This window comes from Pseudorca crassidens, chromosome 14 (genome assembly GCF_039906515.1).
Source record: "Pseudorca crassidens isolate mPseCra1 chromosome 14, mPseCra1.hap1, whole genome shotgun sequence".
In the NCBI taxonomy this organism is placed as follows: Eukaryota; Metazoa; Chordata; class Mammalia; order Artiodactyla; family Delphinidae; genus Pseudorca; species Pseudorca crassidens.
The window spans coordinates 68,284,701-68,297,175 of NC_090309.1; the positions used below are offsets into that span (position 1 = coordinate 68,284,701).

General features: G+C 48.7%; 1 long non-coding RNA gene across 2 annotated transcripts; it reads left to right on the forward strand.

Annotated features, from left to right (window-relative positions):
• Positions 1-358: 358 nt before the first annotated feature.
• LOC137205695 (uncharacterized) lies at positions 359-6,197 on the forward strand. Of its 2 annotated transcripts, XR_010934262.1 has the most exons (3): positions 359-723; positions 4,320-4,502; positions 5,005-6,197. It is a non-coding gene; the product is annotated as an uncharacterized lncRNA (long non-coding RNA). The 2 variants fall into 2 exon arrangements; XR_010934261.1 differs by lacking the exon at positions 359-723 and having other exon boundaries at positions 2,756-4,502.
• Positions 6,198-12,475: the final 6,278 nt, after the last annotated feature.

Sequence of the window (12,475 nt, forward strand, 5' to 3'; positions counted from 1 at the left end):
CCCACCCTCTTACCACCCCAGGTCATGGCACAAAGCAGATATCACCTCCATCTCCTGGGTGTTCTCAGGGGGCAGCAAAGAGATTCCTGCATACAACGTGCTGGTGGTTCCCTCAAGCCTTGCCGTGAGCCTTCCCTGATTTCCCGGGAGGACACAGCAACAGGGACTTTGCCGTGGTGGGATGTTTTCTCCAGCAGCCTTGGCTATGGGAAGCCATCCAATGGCTGTTCAGGAAGTCAGCTGAACCCTCTCTGCCAGTAAGAAGGTTCAAAACTGGCCAGAACCTCAGGGACATCTGAGCTATTACTGGAAAGTGAATCAACTCTGAGTCCCTGCGAGGCCCACGAAGTGTAAACGACATTTACGTGGACGGCACAGTGCATCTGGAGAGGCCTGTGGAAAGAAGGAAGGGAGAGGTAGCCTCATCCCAGGCTGTTCACGTTAGTCAGGATCAGGACAGCCAGCTGACGTGTCTCTCTCAGGGCCGAGAGCTCTGCAGAGGCAGAAGTCAGGAGGGCAGGATATTTAAGATGAAAGGAGAGACGAGAGGAACTGGGAACAGAGACTGTCTGGGGCCACATCTGGGCCCAACCTTGCCTCAGGGCTGAGGTTGAGACAGGCCTCCACTTCTCTTCAGCTGGAGGGAAGGTGCCAGAAACGAGTGAAAATGAAGGGAAGCCTCTTCTCTGTCCCTTGCAAAAAGGGGTCTCTCTCTATGCCCAGGTGAGGCTTTGCATATTAGAAAAATGGGCACTTAGGTGCTGACTGGGGCAGAATCTATTTCCTAGATGCCAGTGCAGAGGCTCCAGATGCCTGTCCTTCATCTGGGCTTGGAAGCCTTCACATTGGCCAGATGTTTTCAAGGCTGTGATAGCAAAGCCAAGGGCACCTACAGGCTGCCAACATCCTGCCGAGTCTAGGACACATGCTGCTTTGCCCTCCACCTGGGCGGGGGTGGGGGGAGGGCAGTTCCTGTGTATGTATGAAAGGGCAGGTCAGACCCCGACCAGGCTGGGCAGGGGGGCTTTCTGAGCTGAGGGCCTTTCTTCTCCCTAACAACACCCCCGCATCCACTGCCCCAAGATTACCTCCACGCTCAGTTTCCCTCTTCGTGTTCACATAAGGGGCAGGCTCAGGGGTGCACTTTGGGAGGAAGGCTGCCTGCCCACCTGTCCACTTTTTCCAACACACACACACACACACACACACACACACACACACACACACACGCATGCACGCACGCACGCCTGCAAGATCTCCACTCTTGACTGACTCTATCAGCCCAGTCTCATTTCCTTCCACGGCAGGGCCCACGGAGCCCAGTGCCGAGACGGTGTGTGCTCTAAAAATAACTGTGTCCGACATGATGGATGGGAAGGCTTTGCTCTCCTTTTCCTGCCTCGGCGTCGGGGTCTGAATCATGCTGGGAAATGACATTCTGTTAACACAAGCACTTTTGCTTCCTCCCATGCTCTCTCCCCATCCGGTGGGGGCCCTGGCTGGGACTGGCTTTCAGTGTTTAAAGCCTCCCTGGGGGTCCATTCAATACCCCATCCACTGACATTAAGGAAAGCTGTGGATAGAAATGGAGGGAAGCATCCTGCACCTCCCTATGGGATGCTAAGGCTGTGCTGAGGCACAGACACGTCCCCACCTGACTCCTCCAAAAGAGGCCCAGAGCATCAGACGCCCAGTGGCCCCCGGGGTCAGGAGCAACCTCAGCCCAGCCCCTGGCTCAGGGAGCCGCTCAGTAGGGACTGTACAAAGGAAAGCCACCTGCACCCAGACTTGTTGGGGAGCAGACTTCTCAGCAATGCAGGGGAAGAATTTTTGGAAATACACTTTAAAACTTCCCAGATTAAAGGAAGTTCGGCTTCTCCTGACCTTGTTCTAAGTTCTGTGAGGCCACGGATCCTGCTCGGCTTATCTTCGCATCCCCAGAAACTCAACCACCGTGCCTGGCTCAGAACAGGTGTTTGATAAGCTCGTTTTGGTTTCAAAGGAATAAATAGCACCTAGAGGGTCTCAGTGAGAGAATGTGAGTGGTTTACCTTTGAAAGAACAAAGCTGGGGCCTCTGGTATGGAGAGATTCTGCAAAGCCCACACGAGAGTCCTGGAGAAAGATCATTTCCTGCAGTCTAACTTCCAGCCTTGACTCCATCCTAGCTCAGTGCCACCTGGGAGCCTGTGGTGCTCCAGAGCAGAGGATCTGACAGCTTACATCCCCTCAGACAGAAGCCAGTTCCTCTGCGGAGCCGCTCTTCTGGTCCCTAAGTCTCACTTCTACTTTTCTGCATGGATGCGTATGGGATCTTGGTTAATGGAACCCGTTTTAAACGACCTTTTTGACCCCCTATTGAATGGATTCTCTTAACCTTTAACTGGTTCTCAAACACAATGACAGAAGCTTTGGGCTTAAGCAGTAAACCCACAATCAGAAGCCGAGGAAATTCCCATTCTCAGTAATGGGAGAGTTTCATTGTTCATTGCTTTTTTAAAAAATGTGCTTGCTGGGCTTCCCTGGTGGCGCAGTGGTTGAGAGTCCGCCTTCCGATACAGGGGACGTGGGTTCGTGCCCCGGTCTGGGAAGATCCCACATGCCGTGGAGCGGCTGGGCCCATGAGCCATGGCCGCTGAGCCTGCGGTCTGGAGCCTGTGCTCCGCAACGGGAGAGGCCACAACAGTGAGAGGCCCACGTACCGCAAAAAAAAAAAAAAAAAAAAAAAAAAGTGCTTGCTTATTTATTTATTTATTGGCTGCCTTGGGTCTTCGTTGCGGTGCGCGGGCTTCTCACTGTGGTGGCTTCTTTGTTGTGGAGCACGGGCTCTAGGCATGCGGGCTCGGTAGTTGTGGCTCGCGGGCTCTAGAGTGCAGGCTCAGTAGTTGTGGCACACACTTAGTTGCTCCGCAGCATGTGGGATCTTCCCGGACCAGAGCTCAAACCCGTGTCCCCTGCATTGGCAGGCAGATTCTTAACCACTGTGCCACCAGGGAAGTCCTTGTTCATTGTTGGACTAGGGCAGAAAGTAACCAGCGCTCAAATATATGTTACCCACAGACCTGCACGTGATCATCTCTCCCATCTGTGTGTCTGTACATGTGCAGGACACTGGGGACAGTCCTTAGTGGCCACCTGCCTGCTCCCCTGCTCCATGCACGTCCACACACTGACCCCTCCTGAGGAATCACACACGTGCCTGCCCTGAAATGAGGTGGGAAACGTGGGCCTCAGAGCAAAAGTCCACAACCCTGAGGAGTCCAGGAGGGGCCCCTGAGCTGGCCATGAAAGGCAGCAGCAGAGAGGCCCATGGCCGCCGGCAGAGGCTGCCGCCTACGTGTGAGCCCAGGGGCACAGGTGTGCTACCTACAACAGGAGGCACAGTTTCACATGCAAGAGGCCAAGATGGGAGGATCTCCGGGGAGACAGACGCTATGGGAGACTTAGATTCCAAAAATCAGGCATAGAGATGCACACCTTCTGGGGGCCAGAAAATGATGGAGGAGGGGAGGGCATTGGGGCTTGGGAAGGAGGAGACCTTGGCTCCAACCGGGGCTCTACCACCAGCTCTTGAGATGACCTTAGGTATCTTCATTGGTAAAATGAGAAGGCAGGATTGATCTCCAGTTCTCTGATGCTGATGCACTTTTGTATTCACAGATATGGGAGGAATTGGTCAACAGAAGGAAGAGAACAGCCTCTGTGGCTCACCTGGTTGGTGGTGGGATGGCCCAGGAGGTCCCCAAATAGAAGGCTCTCCTCCGCCTTTTCAATTTCTTGACTCTTTCTCTGTAACTTTTGTAATGGGTCAAAAGCACTCACTCTTAGACGGCCTGGACTCATCTTGCTGGTTAGAGCCCCATTAAATTCCACCCAACACCTTATCAAATCCCCTCCCTCCCTCCTGTCCACCCAGCTGCCTTTAGACTGGCTTTTCCCCCCGACTTCCTTGGCTGCTGAGCGAGTGGGGAGCCTTTTCTCTGGGTTCTCGGGGCCTCAGTAGAGGTCAGGCTGGCCCTGACTTCAGAAGGTCCCCGGGCTCCTCGAGCAGTGCTCTTCCCTGCCCTCCCTATCACAGACACTTCTTAGAGGTGTGTTCCTAGTTCGAGGTGTCTCTTCCCCAAGTCAACTTCTCCGAGGCTCTCCATGCTCTAGCTCGCTCTCCAAACTTCTTTCGTGATCACTCCCGGAAGACCTTTCCTGAGTCAACTCTTTCTCATACTGACCTTCCCAATATTTCTTGTTTGGACATATGACTCATTGTATCTCTTTTCAGTCTTGCCTCTTCTCCAAGACTTTCATTTTCTATTTTTACTCTAGGTCTTGTACCAATCATCAGAGATTAAAATACAGAGCATCATCAAGGTAACACCAAGGAGAAAGAGATCACGCAGACCTGATCCCCTCCCCTCACCGTTATCTCGATTGAGAAAAGGTTACTGCACGATCCCAAGAGTCTCGGGTACTTTACCCCTGCAGGTTAAGTTGGCTAATAGTTCCCAGGTATGTTCTCAGAGTGGAGCCAAAGCTCACCTTCAGGGTATTTACAGAGGCGACCAGAAATCTCCAGCTGATAAGCGTAAAGTATTTGCGTGCAGTGCTTGCTCGCTTTTGCTAAATCCTCTCCATTTGTAGGTGTCACTCCCTTGCTGAGGGTTAACTGCTCCGGAGGCTTTTGATCTGCATGTGAGAAAGCAACCAAAGTCGATCCAGCAGGCAGCCCAGTTTGCTACCCTCTCCTTTTCTTCTCTGCTTCTAGATGCCATCCAGATAGCCCTGTTCTGAGGGGTGCCAGAGAGTAACTCTTCTAAAATTCAAGGGCAAGGAAGTCTTTTCAAAAAAAAATTTTTTTTTAAACTTGGGCCCTGTAACTTAACCTTTCCCTCCCTGAGCTCGGCTTCTAGGAGAGCTGGTTTTACTGCTGTAAAGATAAATGAAAGGCCGAGTGGGTGTGAGAGCACCTCCCGGGGCTACGGCTGGTGACTTGACAAGTCATTTATTCCAGGGCACAGTCTGGCTTCCTGCCAGGCCCTCCAGTGGAAACGCAGAGAAGGAGAAACCCGAGTGAGGTGGCTGACCCCCGGCATGGGTCCTGTGCTTCCCAGCAAGGGCCTCCCAGCATCTGGTGGATGTGCACAATTAGTAATGCTTTTGAGGATAACGCTTTGGTCTCATGGAAAAAGGAGAATTCGTCCAAGATAATGTCTGGTAAACTTTGACATTCCACCCCGAAGTGATTGTATACTCATGTAGAATCACTAAACAGCTGCACGATCATATTACAGAACCTTCTTCAAGAGCCAGCTTGTCATTGAATCCATCCCCAAATTCCAGATTTTCTCAAACAAAAGGAGCCCTGGTGTGGAAGGAGCTGTAATCAGCCAGATGGAAAAGAGGTGCAGATTGCCAAGATTGGAAGCACCCTTTAAGATGCTTTGGCCCAGCCCCCCTCATTTTGTACATGAAAAAACCGAGGTCCAAAGAAGAGAAGAGAATTTCCTAAGGTCACTCAGTAGAAGAACTCGGACAAGAGAATAGCACTCGTGAACCGCAGAACCACCAGGCCAAGGTGCCCATTCACCTCTTAGAGATGGACAGACCTCCTTGACCCTATTCCTTAAAGAAGCTCTGAGGATGAGAGTCTAGGCCAGAGGGGTAGTGATGGAATCTCTTTAGTGAAAAGAAATGAAGTTGTATTGAGAGAGTCTGCCAAAAGGAGAAACCTTGCACCTATAGAGGGGAGAAGAAGGGAAGGTGGTGGCAAAGTCCAGGTTTTACTAAGCCATAACTACAAAGTGAAGCAAGATGAAGCAAGTTATCTAGGTCTGGGACCCTGCTAAGAACCTGCATCACGGAGGGTTTTCCAGAGGATCAAACAGAAAAGAGCAAATAATGTTAGTCATTCAACAGCAAGTCTTAAGCACCTACTTTGTGTAGGACGTCGTGCCAGGTGCTGCAGAGATAAAGAAGGTAAAATGCGGCAGAGTAGTGGTTCCAAGAGCCAGTCTTGTGCTCATTAATGACAATGTTTTTACAGGTGCACACACACACAAAGGCGCGCACATTAAGGCATGGAGTATTTCGTAATGCTCAATTTTTTCTTTTTATTCTGAGATCACGTCCTGTCTTTCTGCCCATTGTTAATATAACTTTCTCATTTCTTAACAATATCCTCTGAATAAAATGTTGGCAACCCAATCAGTGTTCTCTTGAGTGTTTTTGAAACTGCATTGGTTGATGAAATCCAAAAGCCTGGCAACCATGGCTGTGGTTCAAAGGACATGGGGTCTAGGGACAGACAGACATGGATTGCAATCGGGGTTCAGCTATTTATTCACTGTGTAACTTTGGGCAAGCTTCTTAACACTCAGAGTTCAAGTTTCCTGCCTGTGACACACACAAGTCCCCAGAACAGCAGGGACTTCCTACGGAAGAACTCACCAGCGTTATTACCCATCTTTTAGAAATATTTCCCGTGTGTGTATATGCACGTATGTGCACCTATGTTGTACGAGGTGCTATACGGGAAATGGGAGATCTTTAATAGCCTTTGCTCTCAGAGTTAAAAATGTTGCTGGTAAGACAGTCTACCTCAACAGAATCATGGGAGAGACGTGATGTCTAGCATATCTTTCTCCTCCTTGAGAACAGTTTCTTCGGTTTGGTAACAGTGACAGAATTTTCAGATATTGCTTTCCATTATATTATTTTTCCGTGGCTGGTTTCGGTTTATACTAAGGCTCCCTCAAAACTCATAAAGTTCCCTTTAAAACCTCACAAAGTTTCACCTGTGCATGTTTATTGCCCACAGGATGTGAGCTGTGTCCGTTTGGTTTTGATAGATTTACCATTATTCAACTTGGGCCGCCGTTTCCCACCAGCCTTATGAACATAGCTGCCTCCTGATTTTCGCACAGGGAGCTCTCCCCTTTGTCCCTCAGTGAGGAAATACTTCAGCTCCCTGGAATTGAGCTGGGTTCATGGGCAATGATTCTTACTGCTAGATTCCTGAGGTCCAGGAGTTTGCTCCAGCTCTGGGCAGTGGATGTTCTCCATGAAGGTCGCCAAGCTCTCCCCACCCTGTCCAGGCAATTCCCAGATGCCATTCCCAGGAATTCATCCACAAGTGAGTGAGGAATTCACTCACCTACACGAGGATTGGCATTTGAGAGATGACTAGGATGTTAAAGATGTTCCTGCTAAAGTCAAGGGCAATTCTCAAGTGCATAAAAATAATCCAAAGCAATTCTTTGTAATGACCTCAGATCCCCTCCCCGGGACATTCATCCATTGGCTCTAGTCCCACAGGACAGTCCTATAAACATTTGCAGAAAGACAGCATGTCTCCCCTTTAAGCTCTTTTTCAGGCCAAATGCCACAACTTCATTGCATCTGACTTTAAGGACCTGGTTTCCAGATTCCTTGCCATCCTGGTGGGTCTCCTTTGAGGTTCCCATTTGGGTGTCTGTCTGATTCACACTGGAGTTAAGTGTCTTAGGGGTATATGTTAGGGGTATATCTAAGTCCTCATGGCTCAAGATCCTTCTTCTTGGGATAAAGAATGGACCTGGATGTAGGGAGGCACCTCAGGGGCAGATGAAGAGTGTTCAAGGTTCACGGTATATTCAGACCCTGGTCAAGGAAAGGCCAACTCTGGGAAGTCCAAACAGGCAGACAGAGCCCCAGACCAGAGAATCCAGAACAATCTGGGAGTCTAGGCCACAGAGTCAGAATCAAAGAACAAGTCCAGTGATGCTGACTGGGATAACATGGAAGGAGGAAGGGGTCACCTGCAACTGGAGGTTCCTAAGCCACAGGCCTAGGGGATACTGGGTCCTGGATGTGATTGACATACAGGAGGTGCAGGGAGGAAGCTAGAGCAGCAGTCCGAGTCAAGAACTGTTATTTAATTCTGAGCTTCAACAGAAGGTAGGGCCAAAGCTGTTGGCCTGTCCCTTGTCTCTATTATGAGGATTCCTTTGCTTGGAAGGGCAGGCACCAAACTCATCTTTGCCTTAAGCACAAAGGTTCATATAACTGCAAAGTACTGATACTGAGGGCAGCTCCTGCTTCAGGAACTGTTGTATCTAGGTGACTTTACCTCTCATCTCTAAGTTAATGTTCCTCTCAGGCTGATGTTTCCAAGTGGTAGCTTCGAGAAGCTTTCATTCACTTCCTCCCAGCTTCAAATTCAGCTGAAAATGAATTTATGTTTCCTAAGAATTCTATAAAAAAAAAACAACAACCCAGAATTGAGTCATGTGCACATTTCTGGAAAGAGGTGGATGTCTAACCATGTGAGGCAGAGGATGATGGAGGGTGGTTTCCCAGAAGAATATGAGGGTGGATCTGGGGAAGCATAGCTGGTAGTTGTCCACCACTCTACCTCACTTCAGATTAGCTCTGGATCTGGGGATACCGCTCAGGATGGGGCAATGGGAAGAGCTGGCAGTGACAATGAGTTAAAGGTGTCTGCAACTGGAAGGCCTCCTTTATCAAAACTCAACCCAGCACTTCAGACATGGTCCAACTAGTGAGGAGCACAGAAGAGCCATCTCCATACTCCAGGTCCTATCCTTTCACAAAAATCCAGGCCTGAATTGCACACGCCCTTCTGAAACTTCAACACTCCTTCTGGACACTCAGGTAATGCCCCCAAATCCTCTGCACATGAATTGTCATTAAGGTATTCCATCTCTACCCTTTCTCATCCGAGGTGTTGTATATTCAGGATTTTGCTTTTAGCTCAGTCCCATTCCAAATCAGGGGACATTTTCTGGGGTGAAGAAAGAATATTTTAGGCAATCCTGCCTCCCTTCATCTTTTTCTTTCTCTGGAAATAATCACAACAAAGCCTCACCAGAATTTTAAAATTCAAGGCTTGTCTCAGCTGGGTAAGCCGGGGTCTGTCTTGGACAATAATGCCAGCACCAAACTCAGCTCAGCCTGGATCCCTGCTGAGTTGTTTATCTTCCCTGATCTTAATCTCAACACTCTCTTGCTTGGGAGAGGGGCACTGCTCAGAGTGGGGCTTCGGGGAGAGGCTGAGTGATTTCATCTCCCCTGCCCCCGGGCACGTTGTCTTCTTCCTTTTGGAAAACAAGAATCTTATCCTTGCCTGTCCTCCCTTTCGACTCTTTCACTCTTCAAGCTGGAAACATTCCCGACAAAGTAAATTCAGAGGTGACAGATCATATATGGGTCGCATTCTTGTGCCTTCTCCTCCTCTTGGCTACCCTTAGGCTAGAGAGTCTGGAAAGTGTCAAATGATTCAGAAAGTGAGCTGAATGGGTTCTTCATGCTTCACATTTGGTGCCAGGGAGCAGAGCAGTAGCTGATGCAAGAATTGGATAGAGTAGGAGTTGAGCTTAAAAAAAAAAAAAAGATAAAAAGAACCCAACCATAACTAAGGTCTCCCACACAGAATACTTAGGAGAAGCACTCAATGGGGGACAATGCATGGCTGTGGAGCTTCAGTTGCTGCCGGAAGACAGGCAGGGCAGGGCTCTGCCTGCAGGATATGCTCGGTCAATGCTTACAGGATCCCCTCTCTGCGCCTGGGGCCATTGAAAAGGGAGTGACACCCTCAGGCAGTTGGGGCAGTGGGGATGGGGCTCAGCAAAATCCTGGGGTGTGGACAAGTGTCACTTATCACATCCACAGGTGACAAGCAAGCAGCTATGGAGAAAAGACCCTGATGGGCAGTGACTTGCACCCATGCCGTCCTTCAGCACATTCAACAGGCTGTGCGCACCCCAGTGGTGATGGCGGCCTGCAGGCGTGGTCTTTGGGAGCGTGCAGCCCCTGTCAATGGAGAAGACCACTGGGTCACTGCTGATTCCACCCTTCTCCGTGAATCCAGCAGGACCACCCCTCCAGCCCAGCCACTGGTCTTCTCCTGCTCATCTCCCTCCCAGCCAGCTCCCAGCCCAGGGGAACTTGTCTGGTCTTCCGGGGGCCAGGGGCCCAAGCGGGGCGGTCTGGTCTCCCCCCATGCCCCTCCCAGTCAGTGCTGAGCATAAACTCTCCATCTCGTTTCCTTCAGGGCTGCCCTCCTCGATGTCACGCACCTTTCCTTCTTTCAACAAAACTCTTGTTGTATGGATAGAATTACTTGGTTTTCAAAAATATTAAATTTGGAAGTAAAAAAAAAAAACAAACATTGGCTTTTTTCCCTTTACATTCTTGTTTGAGCAGTCCTAATTATCCCCCAAATTACAATCCTCCTCCTTGAGGAGGATTAAGACTGAGAAAGTATAGACAAGAAAAGCGCAAAGATTGATATTTTGATGTGTAATTACATTCCATTCTCATTGGTCCTTTGCAGCCAAATAATTTGCTAACAGAAAACTAACCTCGGGCTTCCCTGGTGGCGCAGTGGTTGAGAATCTGCCTGCCGAGGTAGGGGACACGGGTTCAAGCCCTGGTCTGGGAAGATCCCACATGCCGCGGAGCGGCTGGGCCCGTGAGCCACAACCGCTGAGCCTGCGCGTCTGGAGCCTGTGCTCCGCAACGAGAGAGGCCGCGATAGTGAGAGGCCCGTGCACCGCGATGAAGAGTGGTCCCCGCTTGCCGCAACTAGAGAAAGCCCTCACACAGAAACAAAGACCCAACACAGCCTAAAATAAATAAATAAAATACTGAATACACAACTACTTTTAAAAAGAAAAAAACTAACCTCCACAAATAATCTTCTTTTAACAATTTTTTTGTGATTTTTTCATATACAGTACAATTCACTCACCTAAAGTATATGATTCAATAGTTTTTTGCTTTATCATATTCACAGATTTGTCACAAGTGATCTTTCAATACAAGCAGTGCTTTAGGAGAGTAGATACTGGGGCAACGATACTTTTTTTTTTTTTTTTAACTCTACAAAAAGTCCAACTCAAACACACTAAGCTGCCTCACATAAAATCCAGTCCAGGTGTGTTTGCGGCACAGTCACAAACTCAGGATTAGGGGAAAAGGGAATGCACATTAGTTAATGAGCCCAGCCCCTGACATAGATTTTATTATGTAATCTTCACAAGAAGATTCTCCCTCTAGGGGAAGATATTATCCCCATTTTTCAAATGAAGTAACTAAATTTAAAGTCACACAGCTAAAAAATAAGACAAAATAAAATGAAGTCAGCTAGCTAGTAAGTGGCGGAGCTAGAGATTTTAATGCAAGTCTATATGAATTACAGGCATTCTGTCCACAGCAACTTCTCCTGCCTTAGACAGCCTCTGAGACCAAACGATGGCATGAGAGCTATTCTAGAAGTTTCTGAACTTAGATTCTGAACTTCTCTACTATTTATGGAACCCCTCAGAGGAAAGCTATGCCACAGACTGGTGTTCTCAAAATGTGGTTTTGAAATTGCTGGTTTGTCTGCTGTGGCCCTAGGTTGAAACTTCAGAGGTTTGGGGGAGACTTTTGCCACGGGCCTCCCTCAAAAAGAACAGGCAATGTGGCCTAGTGTCATGGGCTCCGATCCTGAGACCCTGGGCAATGAATGCTTCTGGAATTATCCCAGTACTGCCCTTAGTCCTGGGGACCCACTACCCAGGGCAGAGGGTCACTCCTGGGGTTTGACCCTGGAGCATCCTCATCCTTCTGGGACCAGAGCAGAGTAGGCAAGAGTCTGTCTGCACAGGGGCCAGTTAGCCCTCTGCCCTTGACTTCCCTCTCCTTCCTAAGACTTCTTGAACACTCTGATGTATTTTCTTATGCCTCCCTACCTTCTTCTTTGGATTTCCTTATTTCTTTCTGTTCCAATAAAGCCTTCATGGAAAACATTTGCAAGATTGATAGTACCTAGTATTGACACGTAGATGGGAAAACCTCATTAATCCCTGGTGGGAATTTTAAGTGGTGCGTCCCACCTGGAAGGCAATTGGCAATATCTGTGACAAACTTAAACAGGCGACTCCAGTCTCAACAGTTTCAGTTCATGAAACTAATACCACAGAAATACTCTCTCAGTTGTGCAAAGATGTAGGTGCAAGGCTGTTTGTGCTCATCATGTGACCGCTCTCGTCCTTCTATTCCTTGTCTTATTTCAGAACAACCTTCTGAATATTATTATTGTTCCTATTTTCAGGTAAGGCTTTGCAAAATATTTACAAACCTTGCCCCAGTACCATACAGCTAATGAGTAGCCAAGCTGAGATGGAAACCCAGATCTGTTTCACTCCTAGGCTCCCCAGTATAATTCCATTTTTGTAGGAAATATGAAGAAAGTATATGTACGTGTTGATATTAGCGCAGTAGGGAGTAAATAAAGGTTTGCTTGGTGCACTTCATCTTTCTAGACTGTCCAGGTGTTTAACTTCTCTCCTTGCATCCCAGGCAGAGTTAACCACCCCTTCTGGGGTGCTTCCAGAGACACTTGTGCACACAGCAAACACGCCTCACCAACCTCCATCTTAAACATTAGTTTTTACGTTTGCACCACTATTACCATGTTTTGTCCTTGGGGGCTGAGT